Genomic DNA, 17,627 nt, shown 5'->3' on the forward strand with positions numbered 1-17,627 from the left:
GGTCAAGAGCCTTAATAACTAGGGTGAAGATACAAAAAGCAGAGTATACAAAACCACAGTTTAAGTAAAGTGGTAAATATATAGGAAGGTATGTTGCAATCCAAACTGGTTTCCATGGCTAGCAAAACTGGGCCTGATTTAACCTATTAAAATGTACATGGATAAATATAAATTCCTATATTTAGGTTTCTCAAAAACTCACAATCAAAGAGCACAGGACAGGGAAGATGTGACTAAACAGCAGCATATGACATGCCAGAGGAGCTTTAAAAGCTTTGGAGCTCTAGTACTATTAATAGAGCCCCAAAGACCATGACCAGACAGAGGGAGGTGATACTGAACATAACACACTTCGAGTTTTGTGTTACATTTGGGGGTACCACCTTTTAATAAAGAAGTTGATACATTGGAGTAAAATGTCCAGAATGGTGAATGAGCAATGACTGAAAAAAATTACGTTGTTTATGTTAAAAAGAACAGTCTGTTTTCAAATATGTTAGGGGCAATCAGGTCAACGTGCAAATGGACTTATTCTGGGTGATTCCAGAAAGCAGACGCAGTTCCAGTAACAGCATGGATCTATAGACCACCTTCTCTGTCCTTTGATGACCCCCAAGTTTGTATTTCTTAACTAGGGCAACAGTGATGGTAATTTATCCACAGAGGGAAGAGCTGGAAAGGAGGGAATTTAGAGAAAACCCAAGAACACTGCAGGTCAATCTTTACAGGAACAGAGACCAAACCCTTTCAAACAGTCTTCATTCCCTTTCCCTCTATCACTTCTTTCTTCTCTCGTATCTCCTCTCCCTACAATTTTTTTCTTCTCATAAACGAGTCTTGAAAACAGTGAACTGACCAGGAAAAGTATGTTGATTCAAACCTCTTACAGCATCCTGGTTACCTTTCTATTTTTGTTCCATCACAGTGACAGGCGATTTGAGGTGATGATAAATCCACGCATTTAAAGCCTTGATTGCCTGAATAAATAGATTGGATAGCTTCAGTAATTGGATAATTAAAGCAGAAGCTGAGAAAGGATGGCTGGAGATTTCTTTCTTTTTTTTTTTTTTTAAGCCGAAACCAAAGCTGTGGGAGTAGAAAAGGTTAAAACCAAAAAACAATGCATATTCACATCAAAAGGTGGGTGCAAGGGAAAGGGGATAGAATTCCATTGAACTGAGATGCAAATGTCAAAGGAAGACACATTTGAACTTTGTCTCCCAAAGCATGTTGGTCCTCCGCTCAGGATTCTAGGTTGGGCCACACAGGAGACCAGAGACTGGAGCCCCTCTTCTGAATAAGCGCTCTTCCCACTGCCTGGCCCACCCCACTTCCCACGCACACAGGCACGTATAGATGTACGCACTAATGGACGCACGCATGAGTGCGCATCCCTCTGCTTTGCCCTTTATTTTCATCTTTCCATTTCTCTCCGATTTTTATTGCCCTTTCAACATAGTGCTTGAAGCCTGTGGTTGGACTCCCAAGTCTGTAAAAAGCTACCGGAGAGGGAATTCACTAAGGCACTCCTGTCTGTACACCCAAGGGAGCAGGAAAGAAAGCAGGGCCAAGGTGCAGGCACATCCTTGTTTCCAGATGGTGGAAACCAGCCTCGTAGAGATAGTCATGCACCCAGGACCCCGCTGCCAGACAAGGAAGTTAAGCTGTTTTCTCTGCTTGTGGAGAGTCAGATGAGCCTCTCTCCTGGAGCCAGGCGTGCCCAACCAGCACCAGATCGCTGCACAGAGCCCCACCTCCTTCAAGCCTCGCATCTGGGAGTGGCCCATCCGCTCCAGCTGCTAGCCACCCTCATGTCATGCGGTCTATCATCCCCATGCACACCAGCCGGCACTGGAGGTGGTTAAGTGGTGGCCATGCAAGAACTCGGTCACCGCCCTCCAGCCGCACCAGCAGTTGTTGTGTTGTGTGCTCACTATGCACTGCCTAAGCTCCAATCTCAGCAGGCAGTTGTGTTGAGTGCTCACTATGTCGGACGCTGTGCTAAGCACATCCTCGATGTCTTGGCCCTCAAAAATCATTTGTTGTTTCCCATTTTGTTGATAAGAAAATTGAAACCTGAAGAGGATAATTAACTTCTTGGCAGATAATAACTCCAAGTATGAGGATTCATATTCATACTGAGCAAACTACATGCTCTTAATGTATGCGATACCCTGCTGTCTTCCAAAGGCCTAGAAATCTTGGGTTATAAATATACTTACCCCCTTGACTTCCTATTGCCCTTCTATCTACAGTCATACATCCAACAAAACATTTATTAGGCCCTTACTATATATGAGGGTCTGTGCTTGGACTGAAACTGTAGAAGGGAACATCAGAATGGTGCTCTCAACGACATGGAGAGGCAAAAATCAAGACTTTCAGTAAGTATAAAATGTAGTAAGTTCTTAACTATGGTAGGTACTCAGCGAATATTTGTTGGATTTGATTCATTAAATTATTTTAATTAAACCTCCACAAACCACTCCCCTGAGAGCAGGCTGCCATTCAGCATCTCTCTGCATGACTGGTTGAGGCAGGATGAGGGGGTAGGGTGGGATTGGAGTAAGGAAGTCCCTTCTATTCCTGTTGCAACCATAAGCTGGCCTGAAAAACATAAAGAAATATTTTTTATTCCACAGCTAGCAGAATTTACCTCCTGTTATCTGTATCTACACATACAAACTAGTTTGAGAGGGTTCAGGGGAAAGTTAAAGAAAGGCTCCGTGTGTGTTTGGGTGTTCATACATGTGTGTGTGCAAGAGAAAGAGCAAAAGCGAGAGCAAAAGAGAGAGAGCAGGAGAGAGATCTTTGTTTAAGACTGTGTTTAAGATGATTTATAATAGCCAAAGCAACTGTTTAAAACAAACCTATCCTGCTAGAGGCTAAACAATACCATTTCTACTCAAACAAACTGTGAATGAATTGTGTCCCTCAGAAAGGAAACCAGGAATAAAAATATACTAATGATCTAGCAAGAAAGTTGAAATTAAAGCCTTATGTATATCTATGATAGGAAAATGGACAGGAATACTGGCTGTTTTCCTGTCATTTAAGAATTCCTGTCCATATAAGAATTCGTCAAGGAGCTGTGGGGGACATACATGTAGTTCATTATTCCCCCTATCAGGCATTAGGCACTTTCTGAACAATATCTCCTTTAATTTTCCCAGTGATTCTCTGTACCTCCAATGTTACCTAGGGCCTATAACCTGTCAAGAGTAAGAGAAGACAGTGGCAGCCCTGGTATTAAAACCCAGACAGGCTAGACATGAAAGCTTATGCCTGTAATCCCAGAACTTTGGGAGTTCCAAGAAGGGAGGATCACTTGAGGGCCGGAGTTGGAGACCAGCCTAGGCAATATGGCCAGGTGCCATCTCTACAAAAATAAAAATTAAAAAATTAGCTGGGCATGGTGCACACCTAGCTACTTGGGAGGCTGAGGAGGGAGGATTGCTTGAGCCCAGAAGTTTGAGGTTACAGTGAACTATGGAGGAACCACTGTACTCCAGCCTGGGCAACAGAGCAAGACTCTATCTCTTAAAAAAAATGCCAGGCAAAGTTGCCTGGTTTGCTTGTCAGATTTCACCATGTTGTTAACTTAGATACTAACCTGGTTACTAAAGGATTACCTAAGGCATTTGGCTCTCAGAAAAGTGTTCAGTAAAAAAACTCTGCTGATTTTCATGCTATGTATATATTCTGAAATTTTTTTTGTTTTCTTCTTGAAAAACTGTCAATGAACAGCTATTTATTGCACATCTACAATATGTTTGACACCATGGTAGGTGTTGAGGATTCATGGATGAACACAACCAACCTGCTTCTTGCTCTTATGATGCTCACAGTCTAGTGAGGAAGAAATGCCAATGAAATAATTACATATAATTAGCTAAATAATTATACACTGGTCTCTGCTCTGCTGCACTAAGGAAAAACATGAAAAAGAGTTTTGCCCACATTTGGTGGAGAGTTTGGAAGGGAATGGCACCACATCCACATCAGCACAGTGTTGGGGGTGAGGGAGACACAGGAATCCCAGTTTGCGAGAACCCAACAGAGAAGAGACCACTCCAGGGAAAGACTTGACACCAGTTGGCCTTTTACACCTGGAAAGTCTTCCCTCAGGCTCTACCCTGCACAGAGCAATCCTTGGAGACTCTACGCTTTTTTTCTCATAAGTAAGACCATTTCCTTACAGGAGAGTAATTCAGCATTGGAAAGTTAGTTGCAGTGCCCTGTGACTGGTTTAACTGAATGTTTCCCTTTTGCATGAATTGCTCTGGCATTATTTAAGCCCAGTCATAATATTGTGGTTCACCGGAAGCTAAAAAGAGGCCTGTGTAGGTTGATCAAATCATGATCTAATGAAAATGGATGGCTGGTTCTTCCAAAGGAGTATGAATATGGGCCCCCTCTGGGCAACTTAGCCCTAGAACCTTGCTATGCAAACACTGTTTCAGAGAAATCATTTCTCAAGTTTTTTTTTTTTATTTTCTTCATGACATCTGGCCTAAATCCAGCAGTGTTGCTCTGTGACTTTTTCCAACATATACAGAGAACCCCATGTGGCTGTCCTCTAACACTCCCTTCTCCACTACCCCCACCTCAGCCAGGTTTGTCAACAGACACTTACTCCAAGACCATAGAGATGAGAAGTTGGGTAGTCTGGGTTTCCTTTCACTCCTCACCAGCAGAGCTGTTCCAGCATGTTGGAAATCAGAACGTTTCTCTGGGTGCCAGACCACATGTCCACATCAGCAATTTAGTGGAAGGTGAACCCAGTAAGCCTAGTCAGGGGGAGGCAAACCTACCAGAGGACATGGGCTGAAGACTACAGCTTTAAAAGTGTGTTCCTGACTTAGTAGACAGAATTCCAAGAATGAGACATTCCTAACTGGAGTCCTGGCACTATCACTTACAAGGTACATGACGTTTGGAAAACTGATCTCTCTCAAAGCTTCCATTTTCTCATCTGTAATGAGGGGAGTAATAGAACTTACATAAAAAAATAAAGCACTTGGAGCAACCCAGAACACAGAGACATTATGCAATAAAGGGAAACGGCTGTTGCTATTGTCACTTAAGTCATAGGTGAGAACCTACCAGGAATTGAGACACTTTGAGTCCTTAGGTCTCAGTCCAGCATTGCTCTAGGACTCAAATGCCGGGAGAATAAAAAGACAATAAACAGCATCCTCCCTGAGGATCATCCAGGCTGCCGTGTTCGTGCTTCATTGTGTTTTGATCTGCCATTGACTGACTTCTCTATTTCTGGTCTCCTATTTTTGCCCAATCTCTGGAGCTGAACTGTGGATTTGAAACCATCTGACTGCTTCTGCCTGCTCCCAACTGTCCCTTCCCTCGGACAGCCATGCCCTCCCTTTTTCCACTTTGGCTGTCTTTGACTGCATTCTACTTATGCCAATGTTCCAGCCTCACTGCTCAGAAAAATAACAAGGTGCCTTTTTAAAATGTAGTTTTACATAATTTTTCAGCCTGGGAAATGCTAAGAAATGGCTCTTTCAAGCAGAGATTCCAAGGATAAGTCTACATGTGCCCTCTTGTGGAGGGGCATGATATTCAAATGATTTGGAAATGGAATAAAATCCAAACGGGCTGCCATTTCTCTGCCCTCACACTCCCCTTTTCTCCACCCAGTCAAAACCCTAAAAGAAGAATGCCATAGCCATTACCCAGGACCGCCATGGATCTTGGCTTCAGGAGACAGGGTGAGAGAACACTCCTAAGGGTGGGACCACCAGTGCTTAGTGCTGGAAGGGCAGTAAGACAAGGAGGCCCAGGAGGAATCTGGTCTGTTTGGCTTCAGTGAGAGAGCCAAGTTCAATTTTTCTCTGTGTTTGTGTGCATGCACACGTGCACGCATGCCCATACGTGTGTGTTTGTGACGTCTACATGGATGGATGCCAGAGGGCAAGGAGGTACTCTGGCCACAGAAACCAGGAATGAGGAAGCATTTTAGGTTTAATCTTGGCTTTCCTTCCCACCCCTGATGAATTTAGGAATTTGCTCTCTCAGAAACAATATGAAGCATGCACTGCATTTGGGGGCCTCCAGTGCATTTTCAGGGCTAAAGAAATGAAATGAGAAGATTGAAGAGGGAAACTTTATTTTCTAATGTCATCCCTTGGCATTTGATTTGGGATTCTGTTAATTGCTGAACAAGGAGAAACATGAAAAAAGTAGACAACAGACCCCGGAGTGCTATTAGTGATGGGAGTGTGACCTGGGAGAACTGGCTGTCCTATTCCAGGCTGACAAGGAAGATGTATCATATCTGGCTTGTTGTGGAGGAAAAACTAGCCTTTCCTAGCTTTTACCAGCACAATTTCCCAGTACCTGAGAAGGAGCAGAGCATGCAGATCCAAGTTGGAATACTGGCTTTGCTCCTTACCTGCTATGTGGTCTTGGGCAGGTTATTTAACTGATCTGAGCCTCAGTTTCCTTGTTGATAAAATGAGGATAAGACTATTCAAAGGCTTTGTGGTAGTATGCTAGCACTGCCATAACAAAGTGCCGCAAACTGGGTGGCTTAAATAACAGAAATTTATTGTCTCACACTTCTGGTGTCCAGAAGTCAGAGATCAAGGTGTTGATAGAGTTCATTCCTTCTGAGACTGTGAGGAAGATTCTGTTCCATGCCTCTCCTCTTGCTTCTGGTGGTTTGCTGGCAATCTTTGACTTTCGTTGGCATGTCAAGGCATCACTCAGATCTCTGCCTTCATCCTCACACAGTATTCTCCCTTTATGTATGTCTCTATATCCAAATTTCCTCTTTTTATTAAGACACAGGTTATGTTGGATTAGGAGCCCACCCTACTCCATTATAACCTTATCTTAACTCATTACATCTGGGATAAACTTATTTCCAAATAAGATTATACTCTAATATATTAAGGGTTAGGACTTCAACATATGAATTTTGGGAAGATACAATCAATTCATAAAAGGCTTGTCAGAAAAAAAGTGAGATGTATATAAAGCTTAATTACAAATTAAGTGTTCCATAAAGGAAGCTACTATCACTATTGTTATTGTTTGCTAAGCCTTCATTTACTAAAGATTTATCTTTAACTAAGTCAGGTAGCTAGAAAAAAATTCCCTCCCGTATACATCAACCATATTGTCTAGGTTGCCCAGGATGTGTGTGTGCATGGGGATTGGCAGGTGCTAGGTTGTTGAAGCTTTTAGACTGTGTCCACACAATGACAGTATGTGGGCCAGCTGTGCACATATGTATGGTTTTATATGTGCATGTTTTGAAAACTATTTGGGAAAGTCTCCTTGCTCCAAAGTCTAAATCCACTGAAATTTAACCATGAGATTTATCCTTGTTTCAAATTAACAGTTTCCCCAGTATATTAGTTGGCAGTGTAGGTTCACTGAAGGGGAAGGGGAAGGTGAAGGTTTACTTTCTGAAGATTCACTGAAAATCACTGACAAGAGGCAAACTAATAGGAGAAGAGGCATATAAATGTGTGTGATCATAGTTTTCCATGACTTGTGAGCTTTCAAATTGAAGACCCAAAGATGCAGGGAAAACTGTCTATTTTTATGCTTAGGTTCAGCAAAGTAAGGATAACTATGTAGAAATACAATTGGACAAAAAAAGGCATCATCTAATGCTAATGGACTGATTGGGGATGCCCAGTAAGGCCTGTCTGTCTAGATTCTTCTTGGCCTCTTTGAACACACAATCTTTCCACGGATGTGTGGCAGAACTGTCTCTGGAATGGGGGTCTTATGACCTACAGTCAAAGAAGATAGGTCAGATAATTTCTTGATGGCCATCTTGATTTAGACAGAAAGGCAGTGGGGGTAGGGGGAAGAGTTAGAGTAATCTTTGTAGGTTTTATGGCCGGATTGGGGGAAACGGAGTTCTAGTTTCTATGATCTTCTGTAGGGCAGAGGGGTTCTAGTTTCTATGGCTAGCCTTGGGAAGAATGAGAGGCAGAGAGAAGAGGGCAGGTCAGAGAAAGACTTTTGCTTCTGAGGCATTTGTTTTGGGGTATGTTTTTCTGAGACCCTACATCAGTCATTCAGATCTCATTTTGAATAAGGGTGTAAGGCATTCCCTCTCTTCATTTGAAATAATAATAGTCAGCTGGGCGCAGAGGCTCTTTGAAAGGGAAGGAGAAAGAAGTCTATCCAGAGTAGTCTTTTCCATAATCCAGGCCTTAGGGAGAGAAAACAGGTGCAATTAGCAGTACAAAATTCCTGGAAACACACATGGAGAGTGGGTCCCTGGAAAAAGTAAAGAGGACAAGGGAGAAGAAATGGAAGCACAGTAGAGTAACCATTACCAATGCTGCAAATTTGTTTCTATCATAAAGTTTTGATCCTCTGTGGAACCGTCAGCAATGTATCTGAAGGCAGGCTTTTGTGCGTGTACTGAAGAACCAACTGGAAGCCCTGTTCTAAGGTTTTCTGAGGTGCTAACAGCAATCCTAGAGATAAGACAAGTTGAGAGCTCTGGCTAGGGAGTCTGGAAGCTGAAGCTCTGCTCCTGCTTTGTGGCAATCTTGTAGGTTTTCTTATCTGTAAAGTGAGTGGATGGACTAACTTCTCCCTGTGGACCCTGCCAGTTCTGACATACTTTGATATTCTGATCCTGGCTCAGACCCCACTCCAGCCCCAAAGTCAGTAAGAAAGAAATTCTGCTGAATTCTGTCATGAAGGATAATGCTATCCCCAGCATAGGTTTCTTCCTGGCTGGATCTGAAACAGGTTTTCAGAAGGGGGAAAATAAAGAAGAAAAGATGATCTGTCCATATTTAAAAAGGAGTGAGTTGCCGTTGGATGGAAACCTGAACTGGGCTTGTGCATGCCTGTCTTTAAGTGTGGAAAGGCACTATCATGTGAGTGAATATGATGAATTAGGCTATTTGATTAAGCAGGATGAAACTGGTGAGCCAGCTTTCTCTATTTCATTTTATCTAATGGCTGTAATCAGAAATCATGCCATCATCTCTTTAAAAGTGGGAGCCAGTGGCGAGCCGCACAGGTAGGTGTGCATCGACAGCTCTTTTTAAAGCTACTTCTCTCTGGGAGCCTATGAGAGGTGGAGAAAGTGGAGAGGTCTCTACCAACATCAAAGTCATTAGATCACGTTGTCAATTCAGCTAATAGCCCATTGGTTCAATTTCCTTTTGTAAATTTGGATTTGATAGCCAGTATCTAATACAGTGACTGGTACCAAGTAATGTGCTTCGAAAATATTTGTTAAATGAATTAATGAGTGAATGGAACTATGAAGGAATGCAAAACAAATGGATGATGGGAATCTTGTAGGTAAGGGAGTAAATGTGCAGATGTTTAACTCTTTGTGGCAAATTGACATGCTTTTTTTTTTTTTAAGACGGAGTCTTGCTCTGTTCCCCAGGCTGAAGTGCAGTGGCACAACGTTGGCTCACTGAAACCTCCGCCTCCCAGGTTCAAGCAATTCTCTTGCCTCAGCCTCCCAAGTAGCTGGGACTACAGGCATGCACCACCATGCCTGGCTAATTTTTATATTTTTAGTAGATATGGGGTTTCACTATGTTGGCCAGGCAGATCTCGAACTCCTGACCTCGTGATCTGCCTGCCTCAGCCTTCCAAAGTGCTGGGATTACAGGCGTGAGCCACCAAGCCTGGCCTGACACCATTTTTGATAGGACGTAAGAGACATTTGTGATGGAGGATCCAACTGTTTATTCTTTAGTGATAAAAACAAAGATGTCTACATTTGAGTCTGTGGTGGTCTTTTCTTTACTTGCTGTGTAAACTTGGGGAGATTGCCCAATCTCTCTCTGCTTGTTTTCTCATCTTTAAAACAAGAATAATAAGAATACCAACCTAGCTCATAGGAATGATTGAAAGATTGAATGAGTAATATGTGCAAACATTAATTGAAGTTAGTGGCCCAACAAGCTACAGATTAGGTTAGATGAGAATAGAGTTGGCCCTATGCAGATATCACAGATGGAGTAGGCAGTTGCCTTTATGGCATGATATCAAGAGGCAGATGAGGCCCTTCCCTCCCAAATATTATCCCACTAACCTGTAGTGTGCCTAAAATTCCTACTCTTAGAATTCTCTTTGAACTAAAGAAAATGCCTAGAGAAGCCACATTAGTGACACGTGGAAAGGAACACTTTCAGGAAAGTGGTTCTTTTGGGAAATAACCACTGATTATTCTACCTTCAGAAGGCAGAGCAGTAAGCAAAGACATTAAAGCCTTGGCTTTGGAGTCACTGGGTTCTAACTTAGGCTATATAATTTTCTCCAAAATCTTAGTGTTCTCCATTATAAAGGATTAATGATATTTACCTCTTGCTGTCACCATGGGGATAATATGAGATAATGTAAGTGAAACCCCTGGCACACAGGGTTCACGCTCAGTTAAAGAGTGTGATTATTGTTAATATAATTGTTCTCTCATTGAATATGTTCAGAAGATCATTGTTATGGATAGAATGTTTGTGCCCTCCTCATTCATATGTTGAAGCCCTAACCCCATATATGATGGGTTTTGGATTCGGGGCTCTTGTGAGGTGATTAGGTTAAGATGTGGTCATTAGGGTGGAGCCCCCATGATGGGATTAGTGCCCTTATAAGAAGAGAAAAAGGCCAGAGCTCTCTCTTTCCACCACATAAGAACACAGTGAGAAAGTAGCTGTCTGCAAGCCAGGAAGAAAGCCCTCACCAAAGACCCAACAATGTTGGCACCCTTGTCTTAGACTTCCAGCCACCAGAACTGTGAGAGAAACTGTCTTTTGTTTAAGTCATCCAATTGATGATATTTGTTATAGCTGCCCAAGCTGACCAATACAAACATGAAAAGCAGATCTATCTATCAATACTATTTGGAGTAGTATCAGCATTATTGAAATAGCTTCAGCTCCCAAAATGTCCACTTAAAAGGACACAACTCATCTTCTTGCAGCCCTTTCCCCACCTCGCACAGGTCTGTGCAGTATTGACTGGTCCATACTATAGGTGACTACTGAAATGAATAGGGGGTTAGGGAAGACCACTGGAAAGAAGTAGTCCCAAAATGGGGCTCAGCAAGATGAATAGGACAGAATAGGAAATTGGAAGAGAGGTCATTCCTGCTTTCTTGTGACTGTCAGCATTTTCACGAGCCCTCAGCTTCCTATCTCCTTCCCTCTCCCCCTCCCCCCCGGCTTCTCATCCCCACCTCCACTTTGTCCTAAAAGAAGCAGAGGAAGAGAGACTCATTCTCCTCTGGAAACCTGTTTTTGATTCATTGATTTGGTCTCAGCACTTTCTAGTTTGGGATATTGGGAGGCTGCTTCATGTGCTTGTTCTTTGGCCATAGCTCCTGGTGGGAGGGATGGGGGGTGGGGGTAGTCAGTCACCTCCCCTGGGAGCTGCCCAGACTCAAGGAGGGAGTATCAAGCTAGAAAATGCAAGGGCACACAAATTCTAGCCTTTTGCTGGTTTTAGAAATCATCTTTCTCTTTTGATGACAACCTTACCTGGCTTCTTTGCCCCAAGCTAGCATCAGGGATACCAGTCTGTGTGGAGACAGTGACCTCCGGATAACCAGGTATTCCGCTTTCACTTTTCCAAAGTGAAGATGTGAAGCCAGAGAGGAGAGGAGAAACAGACACATATAAAACAATTCAGTGCACTACCATGTTTGGGTTGCTGCAGAGAAAGGGGTTAAATGGATATTTTCTTCTCATATCTTACTGAGATCACTTTATGACTCCAATCTCAAGGGAAATGAGCAGTTTGCACATTTACTGTTTCCTATCAGTCGACCATCTGTAGGCACCACCTTTCACAAAGAGCTTATATATTAACTGGTCACTTTATCATTGTAATATATTTGAAAAATCAAAAACCAGCTGCTATAAAGCTATAAACTGAGGATTTTATTACATATTGTTTATCATTGCTTTAGTATTTGGAGATTCATAATGCATGGACTTTGAGATCTATCTGTATTGCCAAGGAGGCCGAAGTTTATTTCCCTAATAATATGCAAATGGAGCCTTTATACCAGATAATGAATAATCACTAGACTAAAGCCTGAATTTTCTTTTAGTGGTACTGGCAGTGCAGCCTTTTGCATGCAGTTAATAATTAATTTAAAGAATTACCACTTCAGTGAGCCCTGCTTACATTATTTATTAAGTGTAATTAAAGTATTTATTAGTCAAGTAATAAATGAGGGACAACCCTCCGCACCTTAACAGTGTTGTAAAATAATCACAGACTATGTTTATCTGCAAAACAAGACTGAGTATGGCTCAAGTGTGTTAATAGATTATCCATGATCATTGCTGTGTTATCAGCATACCTCAGCAATGAGTGTATGACTGGCACACCCACCTGCTTCTATTCTAGGCAAAAAGGGTGCCTTGGCTTTTTCTTTTTGTTGATTTGTATATGTTGATTTAGAAGCAAAATAAAGGGGATTTCTTGGTTCAAGCTTACATCCCTTCCCAAAATCTACCATGTTGCTTGCAGCTTAAACAGCTAATCCAACATTGTGACCTTAGAATTTCTGAAAGGCTGCTGAAAGCATTATCAAGAATTAAGATGCCTATATAATTCATTTCTCAAACCATGACAGTTTGTACAATGAAAGAAGGTTTATTAATAATATGTAAACTGGGAGAGCTCTAGGTAAACCAGAAACTAGCATGGACTTTTTCCAGAAGTTATCATGGCCTTTAGATGGGTTGTTTTCAGTAATGAAAACACATGAAATGATTTGAGAAAGAAATGACATGAGAATCAGCTTCTACTAACTGCCACTCCACATGCAGAATTTTAGATAAAACCTAGAGCTTTGCGCAGTGGCAGTATCGTAGCCAATGAGGTCTATCCGAGGTGCGATTATTGCTAATTGACCAAAGCCGGGCAGAGACACAACCAAAAAAGAGAATTTTAGACCAATATCCTTGATGAACATTGATGCAAAAATCCTCAATAAAATACTGGCAAACCGAATCCAGCAGCACATCAAAAAGCTTATCCACCATGATCAAGTGGGCTTCATCCCTGGGATGCAAGGCTGGTTCAATATACGGAAATCAATAAATGTAATCCAGCATATAAACAGAGCCAAAGACAAAAACCACATGATTATCTCAATAGATGCAGAAAAAGCCTTTGACAAAATTCAACAACCCTTCATGCTAAAAACTCTCAATAAATTAGGTATTGATGGGACGTATTTCAAAATAATAAGAGCTATCTATGACAAACCCACAGCCAATATCATACTGAATGGGCAAAAACTGGAAGCATTCCCTTTGAAAACTGGCACAAGACAGGGATGCCCTCTCTCACCGCTCCTATTCAACATAGTGTTGGAAGTTCTGGCCAGGGCAATCAGGCAGGAGAAGGAAATAAAGGGTATTCAATTAGGAAAAGAGGAAGTCAAATTGTCCCTGTTTGCAGACGACATGATTGTTTATCTAGAAAACCCCATCGTCTCAGCCCAAAATCTCCTTAGGCTGATAAGCAAATTCAGCAAAGTCTCAGGATACAAAATCAATGTACAAAAATCACAAGCATTCCTATACACCAACAACAGACAAACAGAGAGCCAAATCATGAGTGAACTCCCATTCACAATTGCTTCAAAGAGAATAAAATACCTAGAAATCCAACTTACAAGGGATGTGAAGGACCTCTTCAAGGAGAACTACAAACCACTGCTCAATGAAATAAAAGAGGATACAAACAAATGGAAGAACATTCCATGCTCATGGGTAGGAAGAATCAATATCGTGAAAATGGCCATACTGCCCAAGGTAATTTACAGATTCAATGCCATCCCCATCAAGCTACCAATGACTTTCTTCACAGAATTGGAAAAAACTACTTTAAAGTTCATATGGAACCAACAAAGAGCCCGCATCGCCAAGTCAATCCTAAGCCAAAAGAACAAAGCTGGAGGCATCACACTACCTGACTTCAAACTATACTACAAGGCTACAGTAACCAAAACAGCATGGTACTGTTACCAAAACAGAGATATAGATCAATGGAACAGAACAGAGCCCTCAGAAATAACGCCACTTACCTACAACTATCTGATCTTTGACAAACCTGAGAAAAACAAGCAATGGGGAAAGGATTCCCTATTTAATAAACGGTGCTGGGAAAACTGGCTAGCCATATGTAGAAAGCTGAAACTGGATCCCTTCCTTACACCTTATACAAAAATCAATTCAAGATGGATTAAAGATTTAAACGTTAGACCTAAAACCATAAAAACCCTAGAAGAAAACCTAGGCATTACCATTCAGGACATAGGCGTGGGCAAGGACTTCATGTCCAAAACACCAAAAGCAATGGCAACAAAAGCCAAAATTGACAAATGGGATCTAATTAAACTAAAGAGCTTCTGCACAGCAAAAGAAACTACCATCAGAGTGAACAGGCAACCTACAACATGGGAGAAAATTTTCACAACCTACTCATCTGACAAAGGGCTAATATCCAGAATCTACAATGAACTCAAACAAATTTACAAGAAAAAAACAAACAACCCCATCAAAAAGTGGGCGAGGGACATGAACAGGCACTTCTCAAAAGAAGACATTTATGCAGCCAAAACACACATGAAAAAATGCTCATCATCACTGGCCATCAGAGAAATGCAAATCAAAACCACTATGAGATATCATCTCACACCAGTTAGAATGGCAATCATTAAAAAGTCAGGAAACAACAGGTGCTGGAGAGGATGTGGAGAAATAGGAACACTTTTACACTGTTGGTGGGACTGTAAACTAGTTCAACCATTGTGGAAGTCAGTGTGGCGATTCCTCAGGGATCTAGAACTAGAAATACCATTTGACCCAGCCATCCCATTACTGGGTATATACCCAAAGGACTATAAATCATGCTGCTATAAAGACACATGCACATGTATGTTTATTGCGGCATTATTCACAATAGCAAAGACTTGGAACCAACCCAAATGTCCAACAATGATAGACTGGATTAAGAAAATGTGGCACATATACACCATGGAATACTATGCAGCCATAAAAAATGATGAGTTCATGTCCTTTGTAGGGACATGGATGAAACTGGAAACTATCATTCTCAGTAAACTATCGCAAGAACAAAAAACCAAACACCGCATATTCTCACTCATAGGTGGGAATTGAACAATGAGATCACATGGACACAGGAAGGGGAATATCACACTCTGGGGACTTTGGTGGGGAGGGGGTAGGGGTGAGGGATAGCATTGGGAGATATACCTAATGCTAGATGACGAGTTAGTGGGTGCAGTGCACCAGCATGGCACATGTATACATATGTAACTAACCTGCACAATGTGCACATGTACCCTAAAACTTAAAGTATAATAAAAAAAAAAAAAAGAAAGAAAAAACCTAGAGCTCTGCCTTCCCTCAATTTCAAGTCCTGTTGCTCTGCGCACTCTTCCCCAAAAAACCTGCCCTTGTCCCTCCATCCAGAAGTGACAGCTCCTCCCTCTAACTCCCACCTCATTGCTTACTCCTCTCTGGGTGCATATCTCACTGGCTTGCAGCATCTTCATTCATGTATTTATTTTTAACTCAACTCCATGAAGAGACTGCAAATTCTTTGAGGAAAGAGACAGACTGTATTTGCAGATTTTTAGATCTTCAAACATTTTTACCCTGGTGCCTTGCTAAAAGTAGGTACCCAGTAAATATTTACTAAATAGATTTATAGTTGGAAAGCACAATCACTTTCCTTTCTGATCAGGAGAGAGGGTAAAATTTCAGTCCAGGATCACTGACCGGAATCTGTAACAGAGCAGATGGGCCTGTGGAGCGGACATAAGCAGAGGAAGGTGCAGCCAGCAGGTGGCCATCCCAAAGGGCATTCAGGTCAGCTGTGAGAATCACTCAAGAGTGGGATTTAACTGGCAAATCAATGAGCAAAGCCTCAAAGCCCATTCCAGGCAGGCCAGTGCTTCATCTGCCCTGCAGTATATTGCCTGAGCATCTTTTTTCTTTGAGTCCTTTGTCTGGACAGTTCTCCATCCTGTGCTCTTCAGACAAACAAGGATAAAGACTATGAAAGAGCATATAGATTGAGACTTTCCAAAGGTTAGTGGAGGGTGAGGGGCAATTCTGCAAATCCCACTTCTTCATCTATGAGAATCTCACCTATCCCACATTCCACCTCCTCTCTGAAGCCTTCTCCTGACCCCAATTCTGACCATTTCCAAAACACATTGTTCATACCTCTCATTTGGATCCTTGGCATCCTTGGGTTACTCTGCCTCATACACATAAACTTCCTGCGCCCGGGGAAAGATGATGGAGTCTCCTTTTCCTACATCTTCCCCCAGTGCTGGGCACCCAGTCAGGACTCAGCAAGTGCAGAAAGGGAAAATCAGACCTCACCCAGTTTTCCCTGACCCCTTCTTTCTCCTAACTGCCTGCTTGCTTCACTCACTTCCCAGAATCCCATCTGAAGGGTGTTTCCACTTACCAAATGATACCATCATATTAAGAAGAGAAGGAGTTGATGGGGAGTAAAAGTTAAAGGGGCTGAGTGGCATTCAGGAAAACAAACCCCAAGAATCAAACTTAGTTTTAATAGCAGCCAGCACTACTAGGCCCAAAACGTGTGGGCTTATAAATTGAACTGTCTTTGGGCCTTTTTAGAGAGCTGTTTCTAGGCGACCAACAGATTGGTCATAGATCATGTGTGCTCCAGCCTCGTGCTGCAGAAGCCTCCTTCTGACCTCTTAATCAAGCTGAGAGCTGGGACACAGAGAAGAGATACACGATCACTTACAGAAACACCCAGCTGGCATCGGTCCCATGAACCATCTGCCTGTCTCACTATGGTCAGACTGTCTGCTAATGCCCGCTTCTTCTATGAACCATTTATATATTTCCCCAGCCTTTTTTAAAAAGTGGAAAACAAATAGCATTATTGGATGTGCTCTGCCTGGCTGCAGCTGTGAATCACAAAACTGGAAATCAGTCCAAGACAGAGTCAGACAGCACATTCTCTGCTTGGTTGGGGAGAGGTCCAAACAGCTGATCTAGCCTCATTTGATCTTTGATATTTTATTTATCTATAAATTTGACATGGCCCTGTTAGGAAACATCTTGCTGGTGTGAATTTTCCCATCCTTTTAGGCTTCTAAAGGGAAGGGGCCTTTGGTTTAGTCTTAACCCAAGGTCAACATTTCTTCTTGGCCTTGTCAGGAGGTAATCACTCTGAAGACAATACAACTTGAGAATTATATACAGCTGGTAGCAGCAGGGATGGGAGAGGGGTTATAGGGGTTTGACATAATTCCCCTTGGCTCTCCACTGCTTACCAGAGTCAGTAATAGATCACAAATACAGATTAGTGAACAGAACCAGATGAACTTAGGGTGGGACCCTTGACCATCATTGTTGTTCCATTCAACTAGAATTAAATGAGTACCACTGCAGGGGATAACATCATGCCCTCTGAATACAGAATGCACAATCCCCATATCTGCAAGGTTACACTCTGACAGTCTATTAATTATCTGATCAACAAGTGAATATTAACTGTAGCCTCTGTGCTTGTCTTAGTTTGAGTTACCCCAGAAGCTGACCCTGAAGATAAAGGATTTGAGTGCAAAC

General features: G+C 42.1%; 1 long non-coding RNA gene and 1 pseudogene across 1 annotated transcript in view; one reads left to right on the forward strand and one right to left on the reverse strand.

Moving 5' to 3' along the window:
• Positions 1-2,444: 2,444 nt before the first annotated feature.
• The window catches only part of LOC134729251 (uncharacterized), a 71,103-nt gene continuing 55,920 nt past the window's right edge, over positions 2,445-17,627 (reverse strand). The window contains exons 7-9 of the long non-coding RNA XR_010110155.1: positions 15,396-16,365; positions 11,502-12,818; positions 2,445-2,607 (exon numbers count right to left, since the gene is read on the reverse strand). This is a non-coding gene — a long non-coding RNA (uncharacterized LOC134729251). The remainder of the gene's footprint in view (positions 2,608-11,501; positions 12,819-15,395; positions 16,366-17,627) is intronic.
• Positions 12,823-12,888, forward strand: LOC112437837 (U4 spliceosomal RNA; annotated as a pseudogene).

Source organism: Pan paniscus, chromosome 17 (assembly GCF_029289425.2).
Source record: "Pan paniscus chromosome 17, NHGRI_mPanPan1-v2.0_pri, whole genome shotgun sequence".
Classification (NCBI taxonomy): Eukaryota; Metazoa; Chordata; class Mammalia; order Primates; family Hominidae; genus Pan; species Pan paniscus.